The sequence below is a fragment of the Falco punctatus genome (genome assembly GCF_963210335.1).
Source record: "Falco punctatus genome assembly, chromosome: 9".
NCBI classification, from domain to species: Eukaryota; Metazoa; Chordata; class Aves; order Falconiformes; family Falconidae; genus Falco; species Falco punctatus.
The window spans coordinates 4,956,042-4,972,335 of record NC_137589.1 but is presented as its reverse complement, the minus strand read 5'-3'; positions in this window follow the sequence as shown (position 1 = coordinate 4,972,335).

Below are 16,294 nucleotides of genomic sequence, written 5' to 3'. Positions count from 1 at the left end.
TTTTTTTTCCTGGTACAATTTCAAACTGTGGGAGCAATTTGGGTGCCCAGATGAAGTGCTTGTGCTATTTCAGTCCTTCCAGGCTATCTCTGCTGGCCCCTGAGCTGCCCCACACACCACCACCAGTCCCAAAGGAGGTCTCAGACACCCTGATACCTATGTTTGAGGTCATTAAATTTTCTCTGTCAGCCTTGTTTGTGCACAAGAACAACCGGAATCGAGTAACAGTATGAGAGAAAAATAAACACCACTTTCTTAGGATAAGCCTGAAAGTCAAAAGCTTTCACCAGTCTGGGGTAAGGGTCAGTTTACGGAGATGTCCCCTGCAATTAGCCAGCTTTTCTCCTTGCTTGGAAGCTCTGGCAGGCAGCTGAGATGAGAGCTCCCCTGCTCTGTGTTGTTTCCTGATGCTTAGTTTGGCTTTTTTCCTGCACGGTCTTTGTATGACAGCTCAGCCTTCTGAGTACTTTTCCTTAATAATCTTAGCAATACTAATTTCCCCAGCCTAGACGGAGTTAAGGGACTGTCAGAATCAAGGCAAGAGGTTGCTGCCTTCAGCAGTGAAGCTCTTCGCTTTTCCACCCAGCTTTCTTGAAACCATAGCATTTTCTGCCTCTTTCAAGGGCTGGCTTACAATACCTGTGCTCAGATAAAGCATCGCCCCTTTCTGTCCCAAAGTGGTCTGTGTGCGTGAAATGAACCTGTGGGCTGCCAGTGACATTTTCAGAGCAGCAGCGCCCGCTTCTCCGCCAGCAGCCGGGAGCTGCGGGATGCACCGGTACAGTGCCGGCACGGCGTTTCTCACCGCACTTGCCACGGGGCCCACCTTCAATCACAGGCACCTTCCCAGGGTAAAACCCCCATCATCGTTCACTTTGCATAGGTTTGGATTTTTACAGGAGCTTCAGAGACCCCAGATCCGCTACATTTCGGTGGGATTTGTGTGCCTGATTCCCTTCAGCTCCTTTGACAGTGCTGCTCTCCGTCCCTACCGCAGCCAGCTCTCAGCAGCTGTAAGGCTTTCATCTAACTCCCCAATTACCTCGGTATTAGCCTGATTTCCCGTAAGATCTCCTCCTCTGTCAAGCTCCTGACAGAAAACAGTATTATAGTACTTCATAACTTTGTATAGACCTTACAACGCTTGCTGTCAAGATGAAATGATTCACAGCATCTTTGAGCAATCTCACCCTTCTGTAGCCCATATAATCAAGTTACTATGGAACTTTTTAAAATAGGAGTGTGTCTGTTTAAAATATGTTTGCAAATAAGCAGAACTTCTGAACAAAATAAGCCTGGTGCAGAAAATTCTACCCTTGCAGATTTAAAGCAACTTCACTTAGAGCTTACTAATGTCCCTCTCCAAAATCTCTCCCGCGTCGCCTCAGCTGGCCGGCTGCAGGGTGATTTTTGCCCAAGCCCTCCCCACAGGGGGTAGCCAGGCTTTGGGTGCTGTGCTGTGGGGTGCAGGAGGCAGAGCTGAAAATCCAGCGAGAGGCAACAGTAAGGAAACCTGCTGTTAATGAAGTGATCCGCACGGAGCGGCGAGCCCTGCTGCCGCCTGCTCCCACCGACAGCCCCGCTCCTGATGCGCAGCCCGGAGTGTTTCTGCAGGGTGCTCCCCAAGAGAAGGAATTCAGGGAGAGAAGAGCAACGCCATCCTTGAAGAGCAACGCCATCCTCTCATGCCTCGTTACATCCTTACTTTGACACTATGCACATTTGCTGCTGCTGCACTTTGTGCACGACACTGATCAGACGGTAGCTAGGCTTGTGTTTGAAAAGCAGGTCCCCTCCCCGCTGTTTCGTCCCCTGTGCATAGGGGTTGTTTTCTCCCTGGAGAGCATTGCTATGTAGTATTACCTGTGGGTCTTTGCATCACAGATAACAAAAGGAATGTCATGGTTTGCTGAGATGGGTCAGCAGGGAAAGCCCAGCGGCTCACGCTGTGTTCTCCAAATTTACTTCTGCAATCAGCGTGTTGGGTCTTTGCCCCTGAGCTCCTCATCAGCTCCCCAGACAGTCTGTGGAGTGGGGCAAAACCCTTCCTTCTCCCTTCCAGCATCCAGACCTCATAGGTTAGGTACTTTTTCTTTATTGACTATAACCTGTCCCAAAGGTTTAGAGGAGGATCACCTCTCCTGGCCAGCTCTGGGCACTCCACTGCCTGCATTGCCTGCATTGGCCTTGCCAGGGCACCTCGGGGTGTGAGTGTTACAGGGACAGTGCACAGCAGGGCAGGAGCCACTAGCGTGATTTTGTTGTCAGGATTTTGTTGTCAATACAGCCCTGAACTCAAGCTGGAGATCCACCTGATACATTCAGTGAAAAATAACTTTTCTCATGTAGTCACAGGAGAGAGTTACCCACTGAAAGCACGGTGCAGTGAGATTGGTTTTCATGGCTTTTGCTGGGGTATGACCTGGATTTCATAATCAGACGAGCCTGACATAGCTGATCCTGCTCGCTGAAGTCTGTGACTCACCACAGATCTGAGCAGCAAATCGTGACCTCTTTCTCCGTTGTTTCTGTACGTAGTCTGGAAGGACCCAGGACGACAAGTGAGGGCTTTGTGAGCCACCTCTGTGGTCTGAGGCCAAACAGGACTTTTCCATCCCTGGTGTGAGTTGGACCAGTCTGGCAGAACAGTTTCCTCCAATTTTGTGCTCTCTCTCCCCATAACTGAGTCTACTGCAGAAGACTACAGAGCTACTAAACACCAGGTGGGATGGATTTGGAAGGGGACTAATGCCTGCGCCTGGCTAAAGCCAACAGCACCCATCCAAAATCCCCACAGGCATCTCATTTTAGCTGGTGGTATCTCATGGGACTGACACGTCTTCCACCCGTCTCCCCTCTGAGAGGCAGATCTTGCATCTGCGCAGCAGGGCTGGAGGCTGGGTTTGCACGGGGAGGGTGCTGGGGATGGGGCCTGACCTCGCCCAGCACCAGACAGGGTGGCATCCAGCACCACTTCCAGCACACCACTGAGAAAATCTCTGGGTTCACAGAGTTGGCAGCAGAGCCTTTAGCAAACCTTCAGAAGTTGGCAACAGCAAAATGGACTGTTAGCTAAGAGGTTTTCTCACAGCTATTCCTGCCCTGCTCTCCATTAGTGATTAACACCCCTCCCGGCTGCAGAGGGGTTAACGATTCCTTCCTGCGGGCTGACATTTTCCAGTCTTCATGAGTTGCTCCCTGTCGGCAGAATGCCACGAACGGTTAGGCTGCCTCCCTAAAGTGACTTGTCACCGAAAGAACAACTAGGGCAACAGGCAGCCAGGACACTTGCCACCTGCAATTACCACATCTCCCCTCCTGTTTCTATATCTAAAGCCATCTGGGTCAATCTAGATCTCTCCGACTTGCTCTCTGCCTGGGTTTCCCATGATAGCCAACCCTAATGTACAGCAAGTGTTTTCAGGCACAGGTAGCAACTAATAACTGGAAAAGGTATTTCTACCCAGTATATCATATATTTGTACTACATACACAGGACGTGTCATTTTGCTTGTGTCAACTGACTGGCTTCTGTCTGGATTTTCAGCTCTGCCTCCTGCACCCCACAGCACAGCACCCAAAGCCTGGCCACCCCCTGTGGGGAGGGCTTGGGCAAAAATCACCCTGCAGCCGGCCAGCTGAGGCGACGCGGGAGAGATTTTGGAGAGGGACATTAGTAAGCTCTAAGTGAAGTTGCTTTACATCTGCAAGGGTAGAATTTTCTGCACCAGGCTTATTTTGTTCAGAAGTTCTGCTTATTTGCAAACATATTTTAAACAGACACACTCCTATTTTAAAAAGTTCCATAGTAACTTGATTATATGCACTACAGAAGGGTGAGATTGCCATCACACATCATACCTGTCCTTCTCTGTGCTAAACTGTTGCTCTCGTGTGCTGTGTTACAGGGTGATATGTACAGGATTTTACAGGATGTGCTTGTTACAGGATGATGCGATGCTGAGCGCGGCACAGTGGTTTTCTATCCCTTTCCCACTTCTTGGAAATAACCTGCAGGCAGTTACAAAGATGCTGACCTCAAGACTGTTTCATGCACATACTTTAAAGTGACTTTGTCACAGTTTTCCATGTTTTACACTGCAGTAACTGAGGTCAAAATCTGGTGTTTTCTCTTCTGGGAGTGGAAGGATGCAAGAGCACCTTCCATGTGGGAAAGAGGAGCATGAGGAGCAGCTGACATGCAGCAGCTCACCTCTCTCGGGAGCAGAAAGCCCAGTGTCTGGATGGAGCAGCAGGTTCAGCAAGCCAATGTCTTTACAGGGCTTGCTGCACAAGCTAGGTACCACCTGAAAATCCCAGCACATCTCCAGGAGAGTGAAGAAGAGCCTCACAGCACCAGTTTCTGCAGCTGGGGCAATGTGGCGCCTGCCTTTGGGGGCAATCCTGCCTGGGCATCGGGTGCCTCCAGCTCCACGTTGCTCGTTGCAGCAATAACTCCCCAAGAGTGTGATTAATTGGTGATGTCCATGCCAGGCGGCTGGTGCACTGCCTGGGCACATCTCTTGATCTTTTCCAGGGAGGATGTTTTTTTAATTCTGCTGAACTCATATTCTGAGACAAATCTGGGTTTACTGGCTAGTACTGCATTCCTGGAGTCTCGGGAAGTATCACAGTTGTGGGTCATTTAATCTGCATATTTGTCTTTGTATTAATATTATCTTAAGTTGCCTGGTACTGTCATTCCAGATATACACTGTATTTTCACATCTGTATCCAATTGCTACATCCCATCTGATACTACACCAGGAACTTTACCCTCCTTATCCGTAAGCTTTCTATTTATTCCTTAGCACATTTTAGGGGACTGTAAAAAAAAAAAAAGAAAAAAAGAAAAAAGGTAGTTTTCAAGTATAGCAGACCACAGAAAGCAAATTCAATCTTGCACTGATTTTTATTTAAATCAGTTTTATAACCAGGGAGTGAGAGGTTACTACTATTTAGAACATGGTGTTGGGATTGTCCAGATTTCTTGGTATAGACATTAATCCAGCTAAATTTATTTAATGTGCTAAATGACCTTTTAAAAGTGCTTTTTGATGTCATGCAGAATATCAGCAACACATTTTAGAACAGCAGCAATGCAATTTCTTTTTCTTTGTTACTTTTGCTATAAATCGAAAAAACAAGCATGCTTGAAATATTTATTCTAACAGTTCTTCACATCAAATATAACATCTCTTTTTTAAAAAGAGAAGGGATAATAACCTTCAGTCCTTCCAACCCATCTCAAGCATTAGAAGAAATAAGGGACTAGATGAGAACTGATCTGTAATTTCACTTATTTGCCTAAAATTTTCGTGTACTTAGCTGAAGTGACCTAGATATTTGTCTGAAATGCTTCTACAATGTGCTTCTAGAGCTGAAAAATACATGGAGAGTATACACAGAACACCAAACCCTACGGGTGTTTGAGATGAGTTATACTGGTTGGAAAAGCTTGAACATCATAATCTTTCAGAATATGGAAGCCAAGATAGTCATAGAGAGGAGGCAGATACGCAAAATAAAGAAAAAAAAATAAATTATGCTAGGCAGTGCCCCAGGGTGCTGGTTGAGTGGTTTTGCATTCCTTTTGAATTTTTTATTTTTTTTTTTAAATCTGAACAGGACAGTATTCTTTATAGGAGCTCGTTTCAAGGAAAAGGAAAAAGCTGAAGAATGGAAAATCTTCAGTGACAGAAGTTAAGACATAAAAACAGGCAAGGGCTGTGGAATCTGATCATGCCTCACAGCCCCACAAAATCATCTTCCCTTGCGGCTCCTCATGCCCTTGCCAATTCCTGCTGTGGCTTTTGCAGCACAGCATGGTAGAGCGAGTATACCTGATCTGTGACTGTGCTTCGTGGTGAGCTCTGTGACAAATACAATATTGCTGGGATTGGCTAGTTCTGCTTTACAATTGAGAGCTCAAACACAGAGATGCGTGGGGGATGAGGAATGTGCAAAAGTGTTACGGGAGGCACAAACAAGGGAAAGGAAGAGCTACGAAAGCATTGAGAGGCTCTTAAAGGATGAGGAAACTGGCGCGCTGGTGTTTGTGTGAGTGCAAAGACATTCCCAGGTGTTGGAAAACATTGTTCCCGAATTTTGGAAAATCTACATATTAAGCATCATGTTTAAACTGAGCGTACAGATCACAGGCTCAGAGCTGTCAGTGGGATGTTTCCCACAGGCTCAAGAGGCCGCTGGACCAAACTCATCACCTCAATAAGTTCACAGTGCTGTACAGCAAAGGTGCATCATGCTTTACAGTACCCAGAAATCCATATCTTTTTTTCCCATCCATCCAGTATTTTATTGCAGTGAAAAATGGCTGTGATACTTCAGATACAATTGCACATTTTGACAGTTACCTAGTGGATGGTGGAGATGACAGTACTATGTGATGGGGTACCCACAGAAGAGGGAAGCATTCACAAATAATATTCTTCAGTATTTATAAAACCCTAGAATATTTTAAGCTCACATACTCCTCTGTACTGATTAATCCTTCAATACAAATTGGTGGGTAATGCTGACAATTAGTGACTTCAACTCTGGTTTATTTCCTTCAATTTAGGTAGTTAAATATAGATACAAAGTTAGATAATTGCACTCCAACTGGGAGACGTACTATAAACAAGTGAGATACAGTGTCTAAATTGATTAGTAAATCTGCATAAAGCTTTCTTTAAATGCAAAATGTTTTTTTCATTACTGTGTAATTATTCATTAAACGCCATCTGTTAAGAGTCAAGATAATAAAATGTGAAAAAGTGTAGGATAACAACCAAAGTCCACTCATTTCAAAACAATTTTCTTGAAAGGATTCTCTGGAAATAAGTATGTTTCATTTCAGCCAGTGAAACTTGTCATGCAAATCTGACAAGGAGAGAGGATAATGTTTGCTGAGGGTTTCGTTGTGAAAACAAAACCATTTCCATTTCCAAATACCATTTCCATTTTTGTTTTTGAGAATCAAACATCACATTTTACCCAAACTCTCCTAGAGCACAGTGACGTTTAAGCATTTATCAAGTTTATGGGAAAGCAAAAGTCGCCACTTTTTTTTTCTTTGTGTGTGAAAAAATCCCAGACTTTCACTGTCAATTATTTCTCATTCTAATTTTAAACATGAACTTAGTTGAATTCAATACATTTGACTGCTTTTTCCATATGGAATAGAACCATAGTGAGATCTGACAGAGCACAGACATGCTGCTATTAGAAATCTTTTCATTAATTGAAGAGGTAGGAAAATGCAGTGGTGCGGTGCTCACACGGAGGTATTCGTATCTGTACATTTGAACATGTTAAACAGCAAAATCCTTTCTGTAAAGGGCATGCGTGCTTCTCAGCTGCCACGGGGGAGGCTGCAGCCAGGGGGACAGAAAGCTCCTTGCTATGGTTACTCAGCAGAAATGTTGCCGAACTGGGAATGATCTGGATCCCCTGCTCCTTCTTGAGGCTGCGCAGTCACCTCCCTGCTGCTGATCTGGCATCCGTGTCAGCCGGTGCCGCTTCCTTCAGGAAAGCCAGGAGTTTGGGACGAGGTTAATCCAGCTGCGTTTTTCAGCCTGCCTGCCAGTTAAGCAGCAAGGGTGGCCATACACAAACATTTTTTCAGAAATATGATATTATTCCCTACTGCCAATTAGGTTTAGCGTAAGCATTTTTCGCCGGCTCTTTTTCCACTCCATGGAAAAGCCTGATGTTTTTCTTCCTAAGCCCAGCTGAAACGTCAGCCAGCTGAGTGATTTGCAGAATGGAAAGTTGAAAAAAAATGGATATGGCAAAACATTTAGTTTTAAGTTTTTAAATCGAAATAAAGGTTTTGCATGTGCCCAAGTCAAAGCATTTAATTTGGATTCATTAAACTAAATCAAAACTGCATTGCGGTCTGGTGTGACACGAGATGCCCACAACATCTGCATGTTGTTTCCCTGGACTCATACTGGTTCGTAGACACCTAGCTGGTTTCACTGTGTTTCCTCTTCAGTTCCGGGAAATAAACCGTATTAAACCTCAGTTTTGTAATGTTACTTTCCCAAGCAAGTTATGGCAGCTGCAAGGAAAGGGTAGAGTCGCAGGGAGGAGGTGAATTGTTTTGGGCTGTTCACCAAACCCATATTAGACTGGAGATGATATTGGGGACTTCTAGGACCCCATTTTGAACCCTTTGCCGTGTCTTCCTAAGCCTGCTTCATTCTGCAGCACGGGAACACCTCCCTCGCATGTCTGTGTGGCACAAACACTTGGGTGTGCATCAGCCCTTATCCAAAATGCTCTTTGAAACACCACTCCTAGTGAATTCTGATGGCAGTCTATGCCTACACAGTTTATTAAATATTGCATGATTACCTCTGCTGCGGACTACCTTAAGGCTGATAAATTTCAGATAAGAAGCTGAATAAAATCCGTATTTATAATTGAACTAAATTAACACTAAAATTTATAACATAACTTATCTAGTACAGTCTTATTGCACTTAAAATCACGACTAGAACAACAAGGGTGATACAAATATTAAACTCTTTCTGTTAAAGACATAATTGCTGTTTAGGAAGCTTGTTCGTGTTTATGAACAGGGACCAATTTCTTAGGAATTAGAGTACTTCAGAAATTTGTGAGTCTATCTAATTAAGGCTGTTGGTGTAATAAATAAACTAGAAGCATGTGAACACAACTACCCACTTTCTGAAACGTGGTAAATCATGTTTCACAGAAGGTAGGAACAATGGGCTTTCCTTTGGGCATTTCTTAGGAATAAGAGGTCAAACTCTTTAAAGGAGTCCCAGCCCAGCCTTCAAATTTTGGTTGGTCTTCACTTTCACACTCCCGAATGCATTTACTCAGCTAAGATGTAGAGCATCTTATGGAGCTCCGTTTTTGCTCTCTTTTTTGAGGGATGTGGTTGATGACTGCTTGGTTGCCCCAGCTCCAGAGGCATGAATTTCTCCAGACTCAAAACAAAGATCACCCCCAGCCGAACAACCGCATAGCGATGGTTGGTCGTTTGGGTAGCAAAGTTATACCAGAAAGAAACCATCATGTCCGACGGTGTGAGCTCATTAGAAGCGCTGCGATCAGGCTGGCCCCTTTGCTTGTTCTGGCCTAATGTGATTTAAAATAGGCAGGAACGATTAAGATTAATCTCAGAGGGTTGTGATGGTCTGGTGGTCAGGGTGCTTTAGCTACACGTTGTACAAGGTGAGGCATAATAATGGGGCACAATTTAGCGTGAGCAGGTACAACATACACTGTGGGTTGGAAGGATGCAAGAGATGTGAACTGAGGCATGTATTCATAATTTTCCCCTGGAAAATGAAAAGATGGAGGGATCTTCACAGACACATTTTAAAGATTTTCAATTATCAACAAGTAAAGTAAAAACTGATTGAAGAAACCCCTTTAGGCTGTCAGACACTTTGCTGAGAAAGATGTGTCGGAAGCTGGTGAAGGCTTTAAATCAGGCACTTACAGGGACTGGCTGTCACTCATCTTTCCTTTCAGTCCCATCGAGAGAAAGTAGTGGTGCCAGAGTCCAGTGCAGAGAAATGTCTCCATGGTTTTGGAAAGCGAGACAACCGGTTTGTGTTTTGGGCTTTCACAGCTCAGTAGAGACCCACCTCTACACACAGCAGCAGGTCTCTTGTATGGCTTCTACCTAATTCCCTCTTAAAGCAGGTTAGTTTTATCTGCTAGTTAGCTGTTTCCTGGTCAGTCACATCACAGACTACTCAGTAACAAAACATCTTTGCAGTTCCACACAGAACTGATTACTCCACGTGCTGGTTTACCTGCTCGGGGGTGGCTGGGATCATATACACCTTGGTGCCTTGGGATACCTCATACCAGTAGAAGTATTGGGACATTCAGCCTTGAGAACACTGGTATCCTACTGGATTCTTAGCTCTATCCAGACCTGCTGTACTTTGTCTTTAGCAAGAAGCATAAATACAGTGATTGTGGTGATCAAACAGGTCATATGATATATACCATCAGTGTATAAAAGGCAACATCACACAATGACATAAATCTGAAATGCAAACATATCTTTTACGGTTAGCATCAATCGTGGCTTTTCGGCCTTTTTAAAAATAAATGATTGTCTGGTTGTGAACTAACTGTTGGGTTTACTTTTTCATTTTATTTGGTATAAGTATACCTGATGACCATGCTTGTAGTTTCATGACTTGATGCATGGTCTGCCAGTTTGGGAAGTACTAACAAGTAACCAACCTTTCCCACATAATACAGGAAGGCAACAAAACCCAGTTATTTTCACCTATTTGGGAAGTTGTCCCCTGTTTGTTGAAAAGCTTAACAAAGGTTAATTGAAAGCACCCAGAGTCTTTCCATGTCTTTCTACTAACTTCATCAAGCTTAGGATCAGATCTTAAATACTGTATGCCATAGAGATGGAAGTCTAAAGCCAATAAGAAAAAGAGGGGAGACGTGGCATGAATGATAAATAATGCCTATTGCAGAAGAAAGAATGACCTAAAATATCAAATCCCCAGCAGACTTGTGTCTTGACACCTCTTACCCGTGCTGCAAATAACAGCAAGACTGGTAAGTACCCTTCTGTATCTAATCTTCCCAGAATCGCTCAAGAAATATTTTTTTGGGGGGATTAACTGTTCCTGAACAGTTTCTTCAGTCTATTAGTTGAGAAAGCCTTTTTCTTGTCATGTCTTTCTCACCTATGAGATTTTTCTTTGGAAAAAAAAACCCTTAACCCAGAAACCATAATTTTTCAGATCCTATTAGAAAACACATTCTGCTTGTCTGTTTTATCTTGCTATGTTGATGAAACAAGTAATGCTGCCACACTCATCTGGAAACTGCATGCTCAAGGCTAAGACTCAGCAAACTTGGAAGGAGTAGCTTTAGAGAAAACAGAACAAGGATACTGTTCTTGTTGAAAAACACAACGAAACCCTTTCAACATATGCTCAGCAAATCACCGAAGGGGAACTTAATAATGAGGGCTGCCTTTTAAAGCCTTTTCCTGGGGTAGAGACAGCAGCAGACAAATAGGGTGATTTCTGAAGCTGCAGAGCCTGGTTGCAGCCAGGAGAGAATCCCAAGTGATCCAAGTATGTAGCTAGAACATATTTTGCTGTCATGGCTGGAAACCTGCGCAGATCATTGCTTTTGTAAGGTATGTCACAATTCCCGGTTCCTGCTTTCTCTAGCCTATGCCACCTATATCTACCGGTGCTCACATAAACCCAGTCCTTATAGTTCGTGCTCCTTTAATACACATATAGGCAAAATCCTTCTCTTAATTTGTCTTGGAGCTAGTATGATACATCTGCTCCAGCAGTTACAAAAATGGTATATTCTATGTTATTCTGAAAATCAGGTTATTGGAAAAGGCCTCCTTGGCTTTCTATATGCAAAGTATAGCATTTTGCAATGGGGCGATAAAAAAATTGAGGAAAAGAGACATAGCACTTTGTTACCAGAATCTCTTAGAAGATTTAAAGTTCAGCTTGGATAATGTATTGCCTCTTAGGATTTTTGTTGCAGGCCCTGCGCTTTTTTCACTCATGTTATAATACAGCTTTCTCTGGTGAAAGTCATCTAATAGAATGCTTAATAAAGTTGCACAGCAAGTAATCCTATCCTTTGGTGGCTAAAGGTAATATCCTGCAATATTCATGGATGTTATCTGTATCTCTATCTGTATCTCTGTCTATCTATCTGTCTGTCTGTAGTATTTCACCGAGAAAGATTACAGAAGCAAGGGTTATTATCATGCTCAGGAAAGAAATAACTATATTACTATTAGGAAAGAGAGAAGTATAAGAAGAATGAACAAGATTACAAACGCAGTTTTCCTGTTATCAGCTCAGGAATGGAGCAGAGGGGGCATTTTTCTGCCTTCCTCATTGAGGCATCTCAGCCGAGGCTGTAATGAGCCTCCAGCCCTTTCTGGGACAGTAGCAGGACAGGGCTGCACCGATTGCAGCCCCTACACCCATATGATGTGACCGAGGAAGAGGCAGTAAATGCTTGCTGCTACAGCGAGGGACACCATCCACACCGGAGTATCTTCGTGGGGATAGTTTACACACTGCTACATCCCCTTTGCCACCACAGATTAGACCATTGTATTTGATGCTGGAAAATCACACAACCTCTTTGCTCACATTTGTTGTGAGTTAAACCCTCGTGGGATCTGACTGAAGCAAAATGGCTTTTGAAGAACATACATGTAAAAATCAGAGCATTACGCTAAGATACTGTCATTGCACGTTTGTGTTTGCAGTGCTGTAAACTTGGGCCATCACTTTCATTACAGGCCCATATTTTCAGTGATGCGTGTCTTGTCAGGAAAAAATTATTTTAAAGCTGAGATTTAGCAATGCAGTCCTCATCCTGTAAGGTTTATAAAGAAAAAAAAAAATCTCAAACCATACTTTAAAATAAAAATATTGATTTTAGCTGATTCATGACTCAGTGGATAAAGATGAGCTTTTATCCTGCTTTGGGAACGCTGGGAATACATAGCTTGGATGTCCCTGCTGCTAAGGGAGATGGGCTGCCTCTAGAATTACACTTTGGTTTATTAGACCAAGCAAGCTGTTTGTTGATAATGCCCCCGAATTTGCTTCAACATCGCTTTATCGTGTCCTCCACCTGCAATAACCCATCGAGTCTTTTTGATGTTTTTACTTGCCTGTAAGATGGGCAGATCCTTAGGAGATTTCCTTCTGGAAATCATGCCAGGGACCACATGGAATTCATAAGCAGAAATTTCCCAGCCTTTTGGAATCAAAGATTCCAATTTTATGACCTTTCAATTACCTTGCCACCTCTCAGTAATGAATGTACAGGTAAATAATGCACAGAGATGTGAATAGAGATTGGTACCACACTCTCCAACTGATTTATATGAGATGCCACTAAGGAGGCAGGTGGCGTGCCTGTGATGTGGCAGTGGACTGCCAGCTGTGACCTGGGATGGTTTCAGGCATGTTTCTTGCCCCGCCGTGACAGTGTGGGCATGGGAGTTGCACCCAGGGCATTGGCGAGGTGCCTTTAGCCACCACATGACTCCCCCAGGCCAAAGGCACCCTCCTGCACCGTGTGGGGCAAAGCTCTCAGAAAGGAGAGGATGCTTTATAAAATATATCCAACCTTATGAGCAACCCAGGGATTGAAGGTGGAGAAAATTCAAATATCGTGACCCTTGCAAGAAAGACATGCATGAGAAGCCTGCCCTGCAGCTTTTCCTGTAAGTATCTGCAGGCAAGGAGAAATAATATTATTCATCGTACATATTCCAGTACAGAGGTTTGCATACACGAGACACACACAAACACACTCACTTTTCCCCTCATAGTTCTTAAATTATTAAACAGAACCTAAACTGGTAGCTTAATTCTCTATCTGCTAAGCAGACAGGTATTACTAAACACGGTCTTCTGGCCTGATGTGTGGATTAAGAGAACTAAAATGCATGTTGTAGGTAAAAAAACAGGTCTTTCTGCAGTGCACACTGGATCCTGCTCCCAGGGCAGGTCCTATTCAATTTTGGCAGCCCAAAAGCCTACCTTGGCAGGCGGCTGTTGGCCTCCACTGAGCGAGGAGGACATTGTAGGGTCATGAACAGAAGAAATGGGCATAGCTGAAACAATAATTTCAGGGATTTTGAGGTGTTATAATGGTCTCCTCAAAACCATAAATGAGGCCTTTAGCTGGTCTTTATAGGTCCTTCAGTGCTAGGAGCCGGAGGACAGGCTTACTCATACATCCTAAAGCACATGTTCCTCTTCCACCTCTTCCACCATCACTTCTGCTTCTGGCCAAAGCTGCCTCAAAATCCTCACAGCGTGAGCCCACATGTGACTCTTTTATGGAGTGTTTGAGCTCTCTTGGCTGATGCCTTTTGAGGTGTTTCCAACCATCATCATACATTGATCACCGCTGCCAAGATCCTCCAGAGCATGAGCCTGGCCAGCAAGGTGGCTCTCAAACCAGGCTTTAACAGCAAAATACCTGGCTGAGAAAGTGCACACAAGGTTCAGTGCAGGCATCCTCCTGTCCAAGAGACTTAGAATGCAGTTTGGTAGCTGTTTCAAAAGGTCTTTATCTGTGAGGGGTCACTGACACTTGAATCTCTGCCCTGCCAATGTGTGTTAGAGGTTTTCCTGAGGAGGAGACCTGCACTTTGTACTAATTGGATTGAATTTTTTATTCTCTGTGTGTGCTTTCCAATATAACGCATCGTAATGCCCTTTCCTTCCTTTAAGATAACACCAAAGAAGAGGCAGACTGTCAGATGTTAAAGGGTTCTACTGAGAAAGAAATAAAGAGAGTATCAGAGTTCCAAGTTTTGGTTGCTTCCCTCCACTAACTTGCAAGAAACATGGGAAGAAAATAAATTCGAAGCCCACTGTGAACTTACATAGCTGGTATCAAAAATGGAGGGAAGCCTGTGTACAGAGGGGAGGAATTATAACAGCTGGAGAGCCAAAATGGCAACACGACTTGCAAATGAGGAAATAACTGCAGAAGAGATGTGTGGAGACAACTTCAGTTTCTCTGCATTTAGATCCATTTTTGAAGACATTGCTTCAGTTTAAAAAAATGTGCCTAGAAGGTAAAAAAAGCTTCAGCATCGTCTGGCTGTAGGGCTGCAGGGACACTGCCCGTGTCTCCAGGCGTGGAGATACTCCTGCTGGCTGCAGTGCTTCCTCACCTCCCGGGGTCCGGAGGTAGAGGGTGAACAACTCCTTGAAGCTAACTGAATTAAATTGAAAAGAGAATAAACCTTTTGTTAGCAATAATTAGAATTTTTTCCTTGTACATAGGGGAAAACATCAGCATTTTGTCAGGAAAGTATAAAATACATTTGGAGCTCTCTGTCCAAATCCTTAGGGAGTTCAGCTTTCCCACAAATAAAGTGGGGACTTTCTGTAATTACACAATCCATCCAAAACTTGTGATGAAGAGTAGAAGATCCTCAACACGGTGAAAAGAAATCAGTCAGCAACTCCTTTAATTTTTCTTGCTTTATAGCTACCAGATCAATGAGATACTCATGAATGCAGAGGAAATTCTTACATGAATACTGCTAAAGCATTATAATTTCCAGAGCTTGCCAAGAAAACGCAGGTGTTCCTCGAGCCCCGAGTAATAACAACCTAGGGCTCCTGGGTCTGGATGACAGGTATTCATGACAAAAGGAAGTAATCTTTCCGTGTGGGAGATAATTGCAGGTGATGTTTATTATGCCTAGGGTTGATAAAAATCAAATAGTGATTAAGGACATAGACAAAACTTCATCACTTTCTTCTTTTCTGCCTTATAATTAGATTTTGTAGCTAGACTCTCAACTATCAGGTGAAATTTAATATATGAAAAGTCAAAGATGTTCTAGAATATTATGATATAAAGGCCATAAGAGATCACTTCAGGGCCTCTGCCCTCAATTGCTCTGTCCACAAACCTTAAATTTTCTTGTGTTGTAGCTTTTTTCTTTTCTTATGGTTGCTCTGAACCTTTATCAGAAGAGTGTTATAAAAAGACAAATGGATTAGCTAGTAGACATGAGCATAATCTATATGAATGTGGATTAAATTCACTTTTTCCATTGTAGGAGCTCACTCACTCAAGACTGGTCATGAGAAGTCCTTGGTAAAAACAAACTGAAGCTGTCCCCATTCATTTACAGCTAATAATCACACAGTCCTACTGTGAACTGTGTAGTTTTCCAAATTTTTGCATCAGGAGCTTGCTGATCTTGGATGCCAATTTGGCTCTATCTCTCTGTGTGAGTTTTACATAAGTTTTCTTTCCTTATCAGTAACCCGTATGGAGTACGCACACTGATAAGAATGCCAGAGAAAGCAGCCAATACTTGTTTCATTGCTTGGGTTTATTTTATACATTTATTGCACTGAAAAAAATTTAAAGGAGATGACAAGGCAGAGTTCTAGTTGACTGAAAATGATGAATTTTTTAGAGGAGTTTTATTCACATGCTTCCTGCTACTGGAGAGATGAGGGATGTTATTAACCTATTGAATACAGGTTGTGGTGGCAGGTAAGTATCTTGGAAAATATGAAACTGCATCAAAACCAGACCTCAGTACTTATTTGGTTGAGCTACTTACTGAAAGCAAGACTAATCCGGGGGGATTTTTCCCATGTTCATAGGAGACAAGCGGTAATACGGTGTTTTGGCTATACATACTCTGTTACAGAAGTGATTCTTTGTTCATGTGAGCCCTACATCAGCAAAAGGTCCAGGTAGGTGGGTATGGTGCCCTGTGCTT